A 16,749-nucleotide genomic window follows, 5' to 3' on the forward strand; every position below is an offset into this window, starting at 1 on the left:
CTCCAAACGTATGGAGAAAAGAAGGAGAGACAAGAGAAAGGATTGAGAGAGAGACTAGAGGAGAAAGAAAAGGGTGGGGTGTGTGACCCTTCTCCTTAAATAACTATTGAGATTCTAAAATCTGAATAGTTTCCTTTTGTTTCCCCCCTTTTCAGCCCACTTTATTTCCAAACTAATCTTTTTATTTTTTGGCTTATTAAATTCTTAAATTAGAAACCTTGAATTATTAGCCTGTATATATATTTTTTTTTAACTTTTGATTTTACTTTGGCTTACCTCTTGTAGAGGTTTTAGCCATGGTCAAGGGGCCCACTAGGGTGGGACGTCACACCCTTTGGTGGCCTTTTACCAAAAACATAACTTAGGAAATCTCTAAGCTTATATGCTAGGATAGTTTTTAATTTTATTTAGGAAACCTAAAAAAAATCTTTGAATTAGCTTAGGAAGGTTTCCAAACTAAAATTTAAAATCTTAACCTCATTTTAGGCAATATAGATACCCATTAGGCTGGTGCACATAGGGGGAATGTCCAGCCCATGGACTACTACTTTTCATTAAATTGTGTTTTAATTTAAATTTTCATTCCATTAACCAATTACTTTTAATTCTCACCCCCAAAACCTTCAGCCAAAAATTAGGAGATTTTTTTTAAATACTTTTAAAGTTTACAGTGGAAAACCATTTGCTCAAATGATCGGTTAAAGAGATTTAGGCGGATTATAGAACTAACAAGCCATTTACTGAATTGAATTGAATTTATCAATCACATAATTGTCTTTAATTAGTCCAACAAACTTTAAAATAAATATTAGAGTTTAATAACAAAACACATCCAAAACGAAAGTTCCAACAAAAGAGGAAAGACTTGTCTTTGGCCCCGTCGCAACATCCCACCATCGCAAGGCCTCTCTACTCAGCACCTGCATGATATTTTTAGGGTCAGACTCACTGAGTCCTCAATAGGAGATGCTAATCCAACCTATACACAAATCAAAATCGAAATTCACATCAAATTGTACTCGAATTAGATTCAATTCTAAATGTAAATTCACTCCAAATAAACTTAAATTTTAAATTCAATTTTAAACCTTACTTTAATTGTGATTCAATTTAACATATAAATTCAATTTCAAGTTGTCATTATTAAAATTTACACTTAATTAAATTTAAATTCAAATAAAATATAAATTAACATACAATTTAAATTTGAATTGTCATTCAATTAAATCCTAACTTAGATGAAAATTCAAATCAAATCAGAATCCAACTATAATATTTGAGACCTATTTATTAAATTTAAATTAAATCTAAATTGAAATCCAATTTCAATAAGACTCCAAATTCAAATTCACACTCAGTACCAAACCAAATAGAATTAAATTGAAACTAAAAATTCAATTCAAAATAAACTCCAAAATTAAATCCAAATTAAGTCTAACTTAAATTCAGATTAAATCTAGTTTAAAAATCAAAACCTGATTCAAAATAAATTAATTAAACTATCTTTAAATTCTAAGCAAAATTCAAGTCTATTTTAACTTTATATCCAACAAATTCTCAAAATCTACTCAAATGGTAACATGTAATTTACACTCCATATTGACATTAAATCTTAAAAATATATATTTTAATTTTTAATAATTTTATAAAATCACAGTTACTACATCCTTTCCTCCTTAAAAAAAAATTGTCTATGAAATTTAATTAGGGCTACTTATCGAATACATTATTTTTATTTCTCATAAAATTATAAAAAAAATTTAGGTGATACATCTTTACCAAAAAAAAAATCATCCTCAAAATTCGATATCAAATCATCAAACCCAAGAACTATAAAAAAAAAATCATTCTCACTTTCATTGTGCCACTCTACTTACCACAATATATAGAAAAGGGTTTAACCAACAACTAACAAAGTACCTATTTTAACTTATAAGATCTGTGAGGTCCTACAATCTTTTTTCTTGTTTCACAATTACAAAAATAAATTTCTATCAAACAATCACACTATAGTTAAATCAAATAAATAAATATGAACTTACTGAGCGATACCTGACTGTTGGATGTGTCATGACCAATACTTTCTTCCTGCTCTGATACTGATTCTGTAACGCTCCAAAATCTTTACCAGAAACCAAGAGAATACTTTTTTTAAATACTTTTATACTTTTAAAATTTACAACAAAAAATTATTTGCTTAAAAGATCGATTAAAGAGATTTGCGTAGATTACAAAACTAACAAACCATTTACTGAATTGAATTGAATTGAATTTATCAATTACATAGTTGACTTTAATTAGTCCAACAAACTTTAAAATAAATATCAGAGTTTAATAACAAAACGCATCCAAAATGAAAGTTCTCGGGAAAGAAGAAAGACTTGGTGATCATGAATAATTTCTGCATTTTATATACATATTTTTATGCATGATCCATCAAAAAATTGAATTAAAAACTCATTCTTGTCAATGTTTTCAAGAAACTGCTCTAAAATCAAAATAAAGATGAAAATCGCACATTCAAAACCTTCCCTACGTTTTTATAGAGTTTTGATTAGTTTAAAATTTTTAGTTTGTAGTTTAAGAGTTTTTAACTAACATTTTATTTTGTTTAGAAGTGTTTTTTTTTATGAAACACATTTTTGTTGAGGGTGTCCTTTTGGAATTTTTAGAATTTAAGAGAGTTTTTCAAAAAATTATGTGACCTAAATTTCTAATATAAAAAACAACTTTTCAGCAGAGAGGGGATCTTTCTTCTTGAAATTCACACCCCTCTGCTTTCTCCCTCTCTTCTCTTCTTCTCCTATTTCGTTCTTGGCCAGTTTCTTCCTCGGTTCTTCCTTCTTCTTCATTTCATCTTGCTTTTAACATTTGCTATCGTCGGCTTCTTCTTATCCCCATCATTGGAGGCATGTACAACCCAGAGAAAGACCGCGTTCTTCTTCTCAACCCCTCATTCAGAGGTAAACTGTGATGTTTGCTTCTTCTCCCCCGTCTCTCCATAGTTTCTTAGTTATATTAGTGCTTGGTTATTTCGTAAAATACATGCATAATATTTCATCATTGCATATAGTATAATTTAATCTTTGCATAGTCGTTGCATCTAGTTTAGATTTTTGTTTTCTAATACAAAAACATAAAAAAAGATATGTATATCACGATTAGCATCGCATATAGTGTAAAATAATTTATGCAGCTTGTCGTAGGTAGAATAGTGAGAAATCACTATTTTAATATCATATAGTGGATTTCCTTTTGTTTTCACAATTTAGTTTCTTTTAGTGTTTGTTGCTTGCTACTGCAATTTGTGTGAAAGAAAAATCAAATTTGTCATCGTTGACAGATCTGATCGTTCTTTATTATTGAAGCAATATTGGTCCGATCAAGAAACTAGAAGTCGAGGTGCAGATTTGAAATTTTTTTTTTAGGACAACACAATATCATGTTACAAAGCTGAAGCCAGATACAATTTTATAGCAGACTTGTGAGATGCATGCGAAAGTATCTGAGTGCACGTGGGTCTGCACAACTCGGTTCACACGTTGAATCATGAGAACCGATTTGCGCAGAAATTCTTTTTGGTAACTGCGTGATCAGTAGTATCAGTTTTCTTGTAATTTGGGTTTCAATTAGTTAGCTCTGAAGTTTTATTTGTTTTTGTTTTTTTTTTAGTCATGTAATCAATTCATTAAAATTTAGTCATCATCTTCGGTAGTTTATTTTGTTTTGAGGTGTTCTATAAAAGGTAGTTAACATAGTTTTAATTTTTGATATAGTTAAATTTTTGTTTTCATTCAGTTAGTGTTTAGAATAATCGTTGTTCATCGATCGAATACTTTTTCTTTTGTTATAATTAGTCATATCTTAAATCGGGTTTTCTTGTTATTTATTAGTTAGTCATCTAGTAATTCGGTCTCTAGGCTAAGCATTGTTTTTAGTATAATCAAGTAGATTAGATTCATTTATAAGTTTTAATTAGTAGTTGTTAAGTTCCTGTTTTCTTGAATTAAACTTAGCAATTGTTTATTTTATTTCATATTTAGTTAGCCTTTATTAAGTGTTAATTTAGTTAATTTAGATTCACGGTTTTAATGTTCAAGATTAATTAGTTATAGTTTATTACATGTCAAGTTATTTGTTTTGAATTAGTTAGTTTCTTTCTTGTTTCAAGTTAGTTTGTTTGTTATCAAGTTGTTATTTAGTTTGTTGCTTAGTTAGTTTATTTGTTACATGTTAGTTTGTTTTAAGTCTGTTAAATTAAGTTGTTAGGGTCTTGTTTTCTTGATTTTTTTTTAACTAACATTAGATTTTGGCATAGTTTTCTTCGTTTATTTTATTTTTATTTTGTCTCTTTTTGTATTGTAGGGAACGTTTGCATGTGCGATAGACCCTCAAAAGTGCCCCTGAAGAGCCCTCTAAGGTCCCTAAAAGATCTCTTGAAAAGGCCCTTCGAGCCCCTCAGAAAGCCCTTAAGTATTTATCATATTAAGATGCATAAGAAACATAAACAGTGAAGATCAAAGGGACTAGAGCTCAAGCAAGAAGACCCTTTTCTTTATTCTTTTTCTTTTCTTCTAGCTTTAGGTTTATTTATTTTTTAATTTAGATTTGTAATAAGGCATGTATTTATTTTTATTCTTTGAGCCCTCCTCATAGAGTAGCACTCTCATATTGATTAGTTATTTACTTTTATTTTAAAGGCAATAAAGCTTGCATTTCTATGGAATACAAAGTTTTTTTCTCTGTTCCCTGAGTTTGACCCAAAGTTCACCACTTGTGTGAGCCAGTTTTTATAATTTGATGCATGATTTACACAAATGATTTTATTGAAAATTATCTTTTAAAAATACTTTATTGAAAAAATTGCATCACTTGGCTCTGGTCCCATCGCAACATCTGCCATCGCAAGGTCTCTCTACTCAACACCTGCATGATATTTTTAGAGTCAGACTCACCGAGTTCTTAATAGAAGATGCTAATCAAATGCAGGTAAATCAAAACCTGTAGACAAATAAAAATCCAAATTCATATTAAATTGCACTCGAATAGATTAAATTTTAAATGTAAATTAACTCTAAATAAACTTAAATTTTAAATTCAATTTCAAACCCTACTTCAATTGTGATTCAATTTAACATGTAAATTCAATCTCAAGTTATCATTAAATAAAATTCCAATTTTATCTTGTTTAAGCATAAAATTCATATTTTATTTATTTATTAAAATAATTAAAATTCATATTTAATTAAATTTAAATTTAATTAAGATTTAAATTAATGTATATTTCAAATTTGAATTAACATTCAATTAAATTCTAACTTTGACAAAAATTTGAATCAAATTTAAATCTAATTATAATATCTGAGACATATTTATTAAATCTAAATTAAAATCTAATTTCAATAAGACTCCAAATTCAAATGCACACTCAATACCAAACCAAATAGAATTAAATTGAAACTAAAAATTCAATTCAAAATATACTCAAAAATTAAATCCAAATTAAGTCCAATGTAAATCCAGTTTAAAAATCAAAACTCAATTCAAAATAAATTCTCAAGCTTGAGATTCATCCCAAATCTATTAATTAAACTATCTTTAAATTCTAAGTGTAATTCAAGTTTATTTTAACTTCGTATCCGACAAATTCTCAAAATCTACTTAAATGGTAACATGTAATTTAAATTCCATATTGACTTAAATATTAAAAAAAAATTATTATTTAATAATTTCAAAAAATCATAGTTATTACATCCTTTTCTCTTTAAAAAAATTTTGTCTGTAAAATTTAATTAAGGTTATTTATCGAATAGATTATCTTCACTTCTAAAAAAATTATCAAAAATTTTTAGGTGTTAAATCTTTACCCAAAAAAGAAAAACTTTATTCTCAAAATTTGATATCAAATCATCAAACCCGAGAACTATAAAAAAAATAATAAATCATCGCGCTTCTACCGCGTCACTCTGCTTACCACAATATATAAAAAAGGGTTTAACCAGCAACTAACAAAGTACCTATTTTAACTTATAGGACTTGTGAGGTCCTACGATCCATTTTTTAGGTTCACAATTACGGAAATAAATTTCTATCAAATAATAATACTATAATTAAATCTAATAAATTAATTAAAACTTACTCACCAAGCGAAGCCAGACTGTTGGATGTGTCATGAGCCAATATTTTCATCCCGCTCTAATATCAATTTTGTAACGCCCCAAAACGTTTACCCGAAGATCAGGAGAATTTTTTTTTAAATACTTTTATGCTTTTAAAGTTTACAATGAAAAACTATTTGCTTAAAAGATCAGTTAAAGAGATTTGGGCAGATTACAAAACTAACAAATCATTTACTGAATTGAATTAAATTGAATTTATCAATCAAATAGTTGACTTTAATCAGTCCAACAAACTTTAAAATAAACATCAGAGTTTAATAACAAAACACATCCAAAACGAAAGTTCCAAGAAAAAAAAAAGACCTGGCTATGGTCTCGTCGCAACATTCGCCATCTCAAGTCCTCTCTACTCAACACCTGCAGGATATTTTTAGGTCAGACTCATCGAGTCCTTAGTAGGAGATGCTAATCAAATTGAGGTAAATCAAAACCCATAAACAAATAAAAATCCAAATTCATATTAAATTGCACTCGAATTAGATTAAATTCTAATTGTAAATTAACTCCAAATAAACATACATTTTAAATTCAATTCATACCCTACTTCAATTGTGATTCAATTTAACATGTAAATTCAATTTCAAGTTGTCATTAAATAAAATTCTAATTTCACCCTGTTTAAGCATAAAATTCATACATTTAATCAAATTTAAATTCAAATAAGATTCAAATTAATGTACAATTAAAACTTGAATTGTCATTCAATTAAATTCTAACTTAGATGAAAATTCAAAGAGCACTCAGATTATGCCTTAGAAGACACCGAAGAATCAAAAGACACATCTCACTTCATTATCAAGAAAAAATGTTGATCAATATAAACATTTCAATGATCATATTATATGTTTGTTATATTTCCATAATTGTTGTTCATAATTGTTTGTTATGTGTGTGTATATATATATTCATACTGAAACATGTTTCGCTATTTTGCGAATGAGTTCCACAGGTTTCAGTTCTGTCTAGAATGTTACATGAGGTTTTTTTGCACATAACTGAGTTTTGCTTTTATGTGAATAAGTTTCACAAGTTTCTGTAATGTCCATACATGTTAAACTGAGTTTCGCTACTTAATCACAATTAGTTTCACAGTTCTATTGCAGTAGAGTCTCGCTTTTCCGTGCAATTAGTTTCACTACTTATCATCTCAAAGTTTCGCTATTCTTTGAACACGTTTCGCAATTCCATGACAAAGGATGTTACTTTCACTTTTTTGTTCCTTAGGTGAATCTCAATTACGCTTTTCAGATCGAGTTCCGCTGGAACAATAAGGTTGCAGTTTCATTAGAGAATTTGTAAGCGAAAGCAACTTTTTACTCTCTAGCAAAAGGGTAAAAATCATAAAAAACCCTCCAATTTAGCAAAAAAATCTAGCAGGTGGGTATACAAGAAATATTGCGATATGTTGTCGCTATTTTGTGAAATAACATTATTCTTGGGGTAGTACAATTATTTTCTACGAATTTAAACATCAAGTTAGTCCTTAGTTGCATGGTGTCCCCGTAAAGAAATTATAAAACTAGAATAATACAGATCCAATATGGGGATTTGATTGGCTTTAAGGTTGTGTTTGGATTGAGTGAAATGATATGCTCTTGAATTTATTTTCTCTCAAGATATAACATGGTGAAATTTGTTAGAAACATCCCTATTAGGAAGCGAGACGTCTTCTTTTTTTTTGTGTTGACAAGTTTCTTATAAAGGGCCACTAGAACATGTTAGCCAAGGAGTGAACTAGGCATTTCCACCACTTTTTTAGTAAATCCCACCCTGCAGATGAGTTTGATATTGTCTATTTGCTAGGAATCAATTGTTAGATATTGTCTATTTGCTAGGAATCAATTGTTAGATATTGTTTTTTCATAAAAAATTAAATAATTTTTTTGGATGTTTAGATATTTACAAAAAATTCAAGCCTTAAAAGATTATGCTTATGCATCATATAAACCAAGCATGTATACATTCACATGATTAAATTTAATAAAAAAAACATGACAATCTCTAGTAGCATTATAGATATATAGAGAGTTATTAGAATATGTTTATCGGAGTGTCGACCATGTATTTCCAACTTTTTTTGCGACTCCGACTCAGCAGATGTGTTCGACATGGTCCGTTTGCTAAGATCATATTTTGATGAAAAATACTACTTTTGGATGCTAGAATAGTTACAAGAATTTTGAGCCATCAATTTTCAATCCTTAAACATCATACTTACGTGTTGTAATTGGCTGATCCGAGATCCGGTTTCCATAAAATCGAGCATGTAGATCGCATCCATATGGTGAGATTTAGGAAAAAAATCCATTAAAATCTCAGTTCAGACTGTGGACCACATATCCTAGTGATGCGATTTCCTCTTAAATATATTCTGAGTTGCTCCTTTATATGCCATTTTCCTCATAAACATGCGATTCTACGAGTAGGGGTTCTATGGCGGCCACGGAATCGGCGGCGCCCAGGTACCCCTCGGCTGCGGCCTCGCCTTCGCTCAGAGGTACGTGAAGGAGGAGGCGGTCACGTTCGCGCTCTACCGCGATGGGGCGGCGAACCAGGGGCAGCTGTTCGAGGCCCTCAACATCGCCGCGCTCTGGGACCTGCCCGCCATCCTCGTATGCCAGAACAACCGCTGTGAGCGTCTCCCCACCCTCTCTCTCCCAATTGTTCCCCTCTTTCTCCGTTCCCCTTTTTTTCTTTTTCTTGCTTTCTTCATTTGGTATTTGAATCTTGGGGTGAGTGGGGACTTGGTACTGAATGGTGTTTCGTTGGTCGTTTGCGAATTGTTACTCGTTTTCGTGACTGGGAGAATTGAACTCGTGGTTTGATGATTCTAAGGTTTTATATTGGTTTCGTTGGTGATTCTTGAAGGTGGAATTTTGAAGGAGCTAGTGTTTTCAGGATTGCTTTTCGTTTGCTAGTCGCAAATTCTACGTATCTAAGGTTTCCAGTACTTCGATTGAGTAGTTTTTGAATTAGTTTTTGTTTGGCCATCAAGAGTGACCGAATTTTATTCGGTTGCATGAAATTTTTGGTTTCTTACGTTGGATCTATTCATGTCTATTGATGGTTTCTGTTGTGACGTCAATATCTGGAAGCCCTAAAGTGATCCTAAAAATTCATTTTGGTTTTTTTGGGATTTCTCTTTTTGTGTATTTCAGGTGAATATTTTCCAACTTTTGATCATGTAGCAGAATTAAATAGGGTCTCTATTTGTTCTGATTGTTGGATTTCTTTGGTTGTAGATGGAATGGGGACAGCAGCAAAGAGTCCGCTTACCACAAGCGTGGGGATTATGTTCCAGGGTTAAAGGTTAACTATTTTCTTTATAAATTCTTCTCTTTTTCTTTTTGGTGTAGACTAAAGTTACGGCCAACTAGTTGGTAACTACTCCATCCTTGCCCTCTATGGTGTCATCGAACTTGTTAGATCTCAACATGTTTTTATCACACTTCATGAGAACTGATGTGCACATATAGTTTCCACTCATTTACGAGATTAATATATGATACATATTTGAGACGTGTTTAATTAGTTAGGATGTTAATAAATGTAGATATCTCATGTGATGAACTATTTGAATTGCAATACATGAACTATTTGAATGCTGGTACAATATTTGTGTTGGGAAAATTTCAAAGAATTTTCATCTGAACCATTGATGGAAGCGTCATATGAGGTTTTGTGATGTTGGAAGAATTTAGTAGGTATTTCTCTGAACAAGTCATTATTTCTGGCTTTACATCAGGTTTGCAAATTTTGGTCTACATTGTGAGGATGTTAGGTGCTAATGCTCTCTGCTTGTTGTCATCACCAGAGTTAAGGTTTTGAAAATAAAGTTTGGTGTTCTGGATGTGCCTGGCTGTATATGCTTATTTTATGACTAAGGGATGTTACCATGTCTTTTTCTTTCCTGTTTTGAAAAAGTAGCAAATCATAAGTATTAGCACCTTTGATACTTATCTTCTTTTATGTAGTCTATTGTGCGTGCTAGCAGTCAGCTCAGCCATTAGCATTTGGGGTTTTGACCATCTTCATCTAGTTCGTTAACCTCTGCTGGAAAATGAAAGAGTCGTTGGATCTAATTTTAGACTTTCTCTTTGTCGAGTTTCTTCCATGCCTACTTATACATTTGCAGTATGTAAATGTAAAATATTGGTCTTTGGGTGCAATATGGTCATCAATCTTGGAGGAGCTGACTGCTTCTCAATGAATCTAAAAAAATATAATGGGATCAATTGTAGTTGTAATATTCACACCTTTGTTTTCAAATAAGCATGTTAATAGTGAGATCTCTAATGTTTTAGAGTTGTAGTTTTGCCTATCGAATTCTTAATATTACTTTTCATTTTGGGCGCAAATACATAAGGAGTGCACAAGCACTAATTCACCAAAATATAATACAAAGTGAGAACAATCTCAAGAACATGACACATACACAATAGCCACTATGGGCGCATACAACACAATGTAAAAAATATAGAATTTCACTAAGAAATGCATAGAGAATACAAGGGAATTCATCCCTTATTTATAATACGAGAGAGAGAGAGAGAGAGGGAGAGAGAGAGAGAGAGAGGCAGCCCAACTAGACATTGGGCTAGCCCCCAACGGTCATATTTATGACCGTTGGGAGCAGCCCAACAGCCACAAAGTACAAAACAAAAAAGAAAAGAAAAGAAAAAAGAAAAGGAGACATAAGCCTCTAATAGGCTGACACCTATACATGAGTAAAATGACAGAAATACCCTTGATGGGTATTTCAGTTTACATAAAACAAAATATATATATGTACATAATTTAAGGTTATACCATTTGCTTTCTACATACGTTATTGACAATTTGATTGAAATCTTTCTTCCAAAAGTTGAAGTCTTAGGCAGCGGAGTGCCGTGGTGGTAGGTCAGTCTATCTCCAGCCCCCATCTCTTAGAAGAGAGTTCTTTCTCACTCTCATAACAGTGCCAGTTCTGCATTTTTGGGATTGGAGAAAGTGGAAACAAGGGGCTGGACTTTCAAGAAGTCCGAGCTACAACCCTCACTTGCTTGGTTGGTGCCAGTCTAGAACCATATGTTTGTATGTATGGTGAAGCCAGGCATACTCATCCATATAGGTAGGATGAGAGGGGGGCGGGGCAGGAATAACACCCACGATCGCCTATTCCTTGGATGGAACAGTCCTTGTCAATAGTCATCAATGCAGTTAAAAGGGTTAGAGGCCATCGGTGTTTTGCTGACTTCAAGTCAAAACCATATGCATCAGTTACATTCTTTAGACGATCTAAAGGTTGAGTCTACCCTTGTCGAGCTCTATCCACTGATGATATTCTGCTACTTGTGGAAATTGTTGAAACTTGGAGCTACCCGAGCCTAAGAGACAACTTTTAGTCTCTCCCCCATGTTCTCATACGAGTTGGTTTATGGGGCACCAAACTGGCTTGCAAAGAGAAGTGAAAGAGAAGTTGAATCATAAAGATCGAGACTGCACTGACTGGGCTCCACTAGCTGCCAAAGGGACCTTTCTATTACGCAGGTCTCCGGTTGAGCACGTGTAATCCACTCACCATCTTTTTCCAGTCATGAAATGTGCTATGCCAAAAGCAACAGTTGCTTTTGACGCATTGGTTGCATGAAAACTGTAGTGTTGGATGATCTGACGTGTCATCGTTAGATCTATCGGGGGCAACAATGGGGGCTGCTTGATTAGAAGGTTCTAAGTATCAAAACATCTAAGCATGTTCCCCAACAACTTGTTTACAACTTTCGTCTGAACATAAAAGGATGATTCCCACTGCTAAAGTGAAACCTCCGCGTTGTTTCCAGTAGGCTCGGTTGCTTGCTTGGGAGAGAGCATTTATACAACTTATTGATAGGGAGAGAGTGATCCTCTATTTGCAGAGATCTTGGTTTCCCACACTCATTCATTCAAAGGTAACGATCACAACCTAATGAATGGAACAAATTGGAAGAGATAAGTATTTGGTTTCTCTACCGATACTGGAAGGTGCTTGGCAAGACCTTTCTATGGATTTCATAGAATCTTTGCCACCTTCTAGAGTACGGAGTTTCCTCCTTTCCTAACAGACAAAAAAATGAACTAGAACTAATAGAACCAGAAGCAGGACCAAACTAATAGTCAGCAGTCTCGTAGATGGAATGTTGCTATTAGGATAGGATTAATATGCATCCCTTCCTTTCTAAGAGGGACTGCTACTCCAACGGATGGAAGAGGTTAAGGATTTTGTGTAAGAGGGGATTTTTGCAAAAGGCAAGAGACGGCATAGCTCGATTAGAGCTAATAGTTTCGAGGAACCCCGAGGTAAGCAAGGAATTCTGAAAATAAAGAATTTGTTCTGCTGCTCTTGAACCGGGCAGATCTGCAGCGTAAGGAAAGATCCGCAGCTCACAAAAGAGAGACCAAGGGGGTCCACACAGTAGGTCTTGTAATTCAAGGCTTCTATGATCTCAATTTTCTCATCATGTTTAGAGCCCTCAGTTATACACCTTTTTAATGATATGAGTGAACCAGATCCCCTTTTAAACTGAATAGCCTCAGATCAATAGCACAGGAACTAACTGTGGAACAGGCTGATGCTTTACATGAAATGCTTGGTGAATGACATTGATGACGAATGTCTTTTGATTCTGGTTTAGCATTAGTTGGTTGTTTATTGATGGTATCATTTACATGAAATGCTTGGTGAATGACATTGATGACGAATGTCTTTTGATTCTGGTTTAGCATTAGTTGGTTGTTTATTGATGGTATCATTTCACCTCTATTTGATTTTCTTGCAACAGATGGATGGGATGGATCCTCTTGCAGTCAAACAGGGATGCAGATTTGCTAAAGAGCATGCTATGAAGAATGGGCCGATAGTGAGTGTATTTACAACACTATGTTTCATTTCTTTCCTCATTAAATCCACTCCTCATCCACAATCATGGAGGAACTTTATACTAGTTGGTTCCTGATATTGACAATGCACTTCATGTTTGTAATGTAGATGACTTATGGATTTTATCCTTCATTTTTAACCTGTTTGGGCATTACACGTGATTATTGCTTTTGTGCTAAGTCGCACGGACTCGGCTAAAAGGCCGACGCACCCACGTCGACCATATCCAACACGGGTGCGGCTTTGGACACGGTCAACGAAGTGTCGGACTCGGTCAATGCACTGGGGCTGAGTCCGTTCACATTTTGGATTCGGTCAACTTTGACCGAGTCTATTTTTGTCCATTTATGATTGTTATATATATATATATTTATTGTTGTTATTGTAATATATATATATATATATATATATATATATATATATATTGTCAACTTTGACCGGTCAACCTATTGCTTTAAAATTTACAATCTTATTATTGTTATATATATATATATATATATATATATATATATATATATATATATATGTATATATATATATATATATATATATATATATATATATATATATATATATAGCCGTGTCCCCGTGTCCAAAATTTTTGAAATTGCTCTGCACCCGTATCGCACCCGTACCCGCACCCATGTGACATAGCTTCTGTGTCATTCTCTTGTTTAGTTCTTCCAATTGAGCATGAAAAAACTAGACCTTGCATTTCTTTGAAATCTCACGCATGTAATGTGCAATAAGCCATCCATCACAGTTGGAGCATTGACTGTTTTAGCATTTTATCTTCTGGCCTATTATAGTTTGTATTTGGCCATTATCTTTGCCCTTTCTGCGTTATCCTTCTTCTCTTGCTCTTAAACCTTTATAGTTATTTTATCAAACTTGTTGCATCCCATCAAATGCCCATGTTCCTTTAGTGTGAAACAGCATATTAATGTGCTCCACTTTGTTATTTATCGCTTTCTCTGCCAATCATCAATAAATATATCAGAAAAATCTGTTGACATTATAGAATTTTGTGGATGCTCTGAGAGGTTTGTGAGTGTAAGCATGTAATCAAGCCTCAGTTGCATCTTGTGTATCACCTGGTAATGTCTCTGAGAGAGCACTAAGTGTTGTGAAAAGCGTTGAGGCGTAGTGAGGCGCTCCACCAAAAACCGAGGCGAGGCGTAAAGCGTAAGCCTCAATTTTTTTTTTTGAAAACTTTAAAAAAATTATAAAAAATATCTAAAAATACAAATAAATAAAGAAATGCTTTATTGATGAAATACCGACCAATAAGAAATAGAAAATCTCAAATAAGTACTAAAAAATATGAGATTAACATATAAAAGTAACTAAAAACTGATTATATAACTGGAAAATATACGAGATTAACCAAAAAAAGTTAAAATTTACTAAGAAACTGATTACATAACTGAAATAACTGGAAAATATATGAGATTATTGTAAAAAATATGAGATTAATATATAAAAGTAACTAAAAAAATGATTACATAACTGAAAAATATATGAGATTAACCAACAAAAGATAAAATATACTAAGAAACCGATTACATAACTGGAAAATATATGAGATTAACCAACAAAAGTTAAAATATATGAGATTATTCTAAAAAATATGAGATTAACATATAAAAGTAACTAAAAAACTGATTACATAACTGGAAAATATATGAGATTAACCAAAAAAAAGTTAAAATATACTAAGAAACTGATTACATAACTGAAATAACTGAAAAATATATAGATTAACCTACAAAAGTTAAAATATATGAGATTATTCTAAAAAATGTGAGATTAACATATAAAAGTAACTAAAAACTGATTACATACTGGAAAATATATGAGATTAACCAACAAAAGTTAAAATATACTAAGAAACTGATTACATAACTGAAATAACTGAAAAATATATGAGATTAACCAGTTAAAATATATGAGATTTTTCTAAAAAATATGAGATTAACATATAAAATTAACTAAAAAACTGATTACATAACTGAAAAATATATGAGATTTACCAACAAAAGTTAAAATATAGTAATATACTAATAAACTTATTACATAGCTGAAATAACTGGAAAATATATGAGATTAACCTACAAAAACTTTGTTGATTATGTCTCTAAAATCTTGTTATAAAAAAAAAATCTTTTTTTTGTGCCTTGTGGCATAGAGGGCCGCGCCTCAAGGCGAGGCGTGCCTCAAGGCACGTTTTTGATAACACTGCTTATATATTTTTCAGTTATTTCAGTTATGTAATCAGTTTCTTAGTATATTTTAACTTTTTTTTGGTTAATCTCATATATTTTCCAGTTATGTAATCAGTTTTTTAGTTACTTTTATATGTTAATCTCATATTTTTTAGAATAATCTCATATATTTTAACTTTTATTGGTTAATCTCATATATTTTCCAGTTATGTAATCGGTTTCTTAGTATATTTTATCTTTTGTTGGTTAATCTCATATATTTTCCAGTTATGTAATCATTTTTTTAGTTACTTTTATATGTTAATCTCATATTTTTTACAATAATCTCATATATTTTTCAGTTATTTCAGTTATGTAATCAGTTTCTTAGTAAATTTTAACTTTTTTTGGTTAATCTCGTATATTTTCCAGTTATATAATCAGTTTTTAGTTACTTTTATATGTTAATCTCATATTTTTTAGTACTTATTTGAGATTTTCTATTTCTTACTGGTCGTTATTTCATCAATAAAGCATTTCTTTATTTATTTGTTTTTTTAGATATTTTTTTTATAATTTTTGTAAAGTTTTCAAAAAAAAAAATTTGAGGCTTACGCTATACGCCTTGAGGCTTACTTCTCGCCTCGGTTTTTGGTGGAGCGCCCTCAACACTTTTCACAACACTGACTGGCACCTTTGCTTTAACAGGAGAGCCCAATGCCTGATCCGTCTGCGCTATTCGAGCATGTCTATGCAAAGGGACTTGGAGCTCAGGTACATTGAGAATTATTGTTTATGCAGTCTTTTATCTTACGCATCATCTGTGCTAAGTTGTAATCATTAAGTTGCAGTCCTTTGGAGCTGATAGGCAAGAGGTCAGGTCTGTCCTACCATGAGTCAAGCCAACCCATCACATACTTTTTTTCCATCTGATTCACAAATGAAATAATAAAATTGGCAGGAAGCTTTAGGGCTCTGCAATTGCTTGCTATCAAGTCCTGTATAAAGAAACACCATTTGTTTGCAGAGTCTTCTGTTTCCACTTTCTGCATCGACTGAAAATTTTTGTTGGACACAAGTTGCATCTCTGTATCCTCTTTTTTCTCCCTTCAAAATTCAAGGGGGGCCGGATTTGTATTTGCATGTATTAATCATTGGTTTGCATCAGGGTTGTTGACCATATGGTGCATATTTTACTTCTGGAAGAAGTGAATGATCGTCTTGAGCTAAAGTGTATCTGGTGAGGGCATTTCTCTTTCCAGATCGTTCACTTTGGCTCTCTTGGATTGGCACATGCTGTAAAGGAGCTGCCTGCATATTATATCATGTAAACCAAAAAAAAAAAATCAAGCGTGCACTGGATACATTGTGCACTGCCCATCTGTTTTGTTTGTTTTCATGACAGATCTCCAAATCTGTATGGGCGGGTTCTCTTGTTAATTTCAAAGCACGTAGTGCAAGCAAGCGCTAG

At 32.3% G+C, this 16,749-nt stretch overlaps 1 pseudogene across 1 annotated transcript in view; it reads left to right on the forward strand.

The window, feature by feature from the left end:
* Positions 1-16,386, forward strand: part of LOC149849063 (pyruvate dehydrogenase E1 component subunit alpha, mitochondrial-like) — a 62,697-nt pseudogene extending 46,311 nt beyond the window's left edge. The window contains exons 2-6 of the transcript XR_016432001.1: positions 8,606-8,810; positions 9,422-9,488; positions 12,977-13,054; positions 15,987-16,052; positions 16,130-16,386. The product of XR_016432001.1 is annotated as a pyruvate dehydrogenase E1 component subunit alpha, mitochondrial-like (transcript). The remainder of the gene's footprint in view (positions 1-8,605; positions 8,811-9,421; positions 9,489-12,976; positions 13,055-15,986; positions 16,053-16,129) is intronic.
* Positions 16,387-16,749: the final 363 nt, after the last annotated feature.

The sequence above is a fragment of the Nuphar pumila genome, chromosome 1 (assembly GCF_984573655.1).
Source record: "Nuphar pumila chromosome 1, dmNupPumi1.hap1.1, whole genome shotgun sequence".
Classification (NCBI taxonomy): domain Eukaryota; kingdom Viridiplantae; phylum Streptophyta; class Magnoliopsida; order Nymphaeales; family Nymphaeaceae; genus Nuphar; species Nuphar pumila.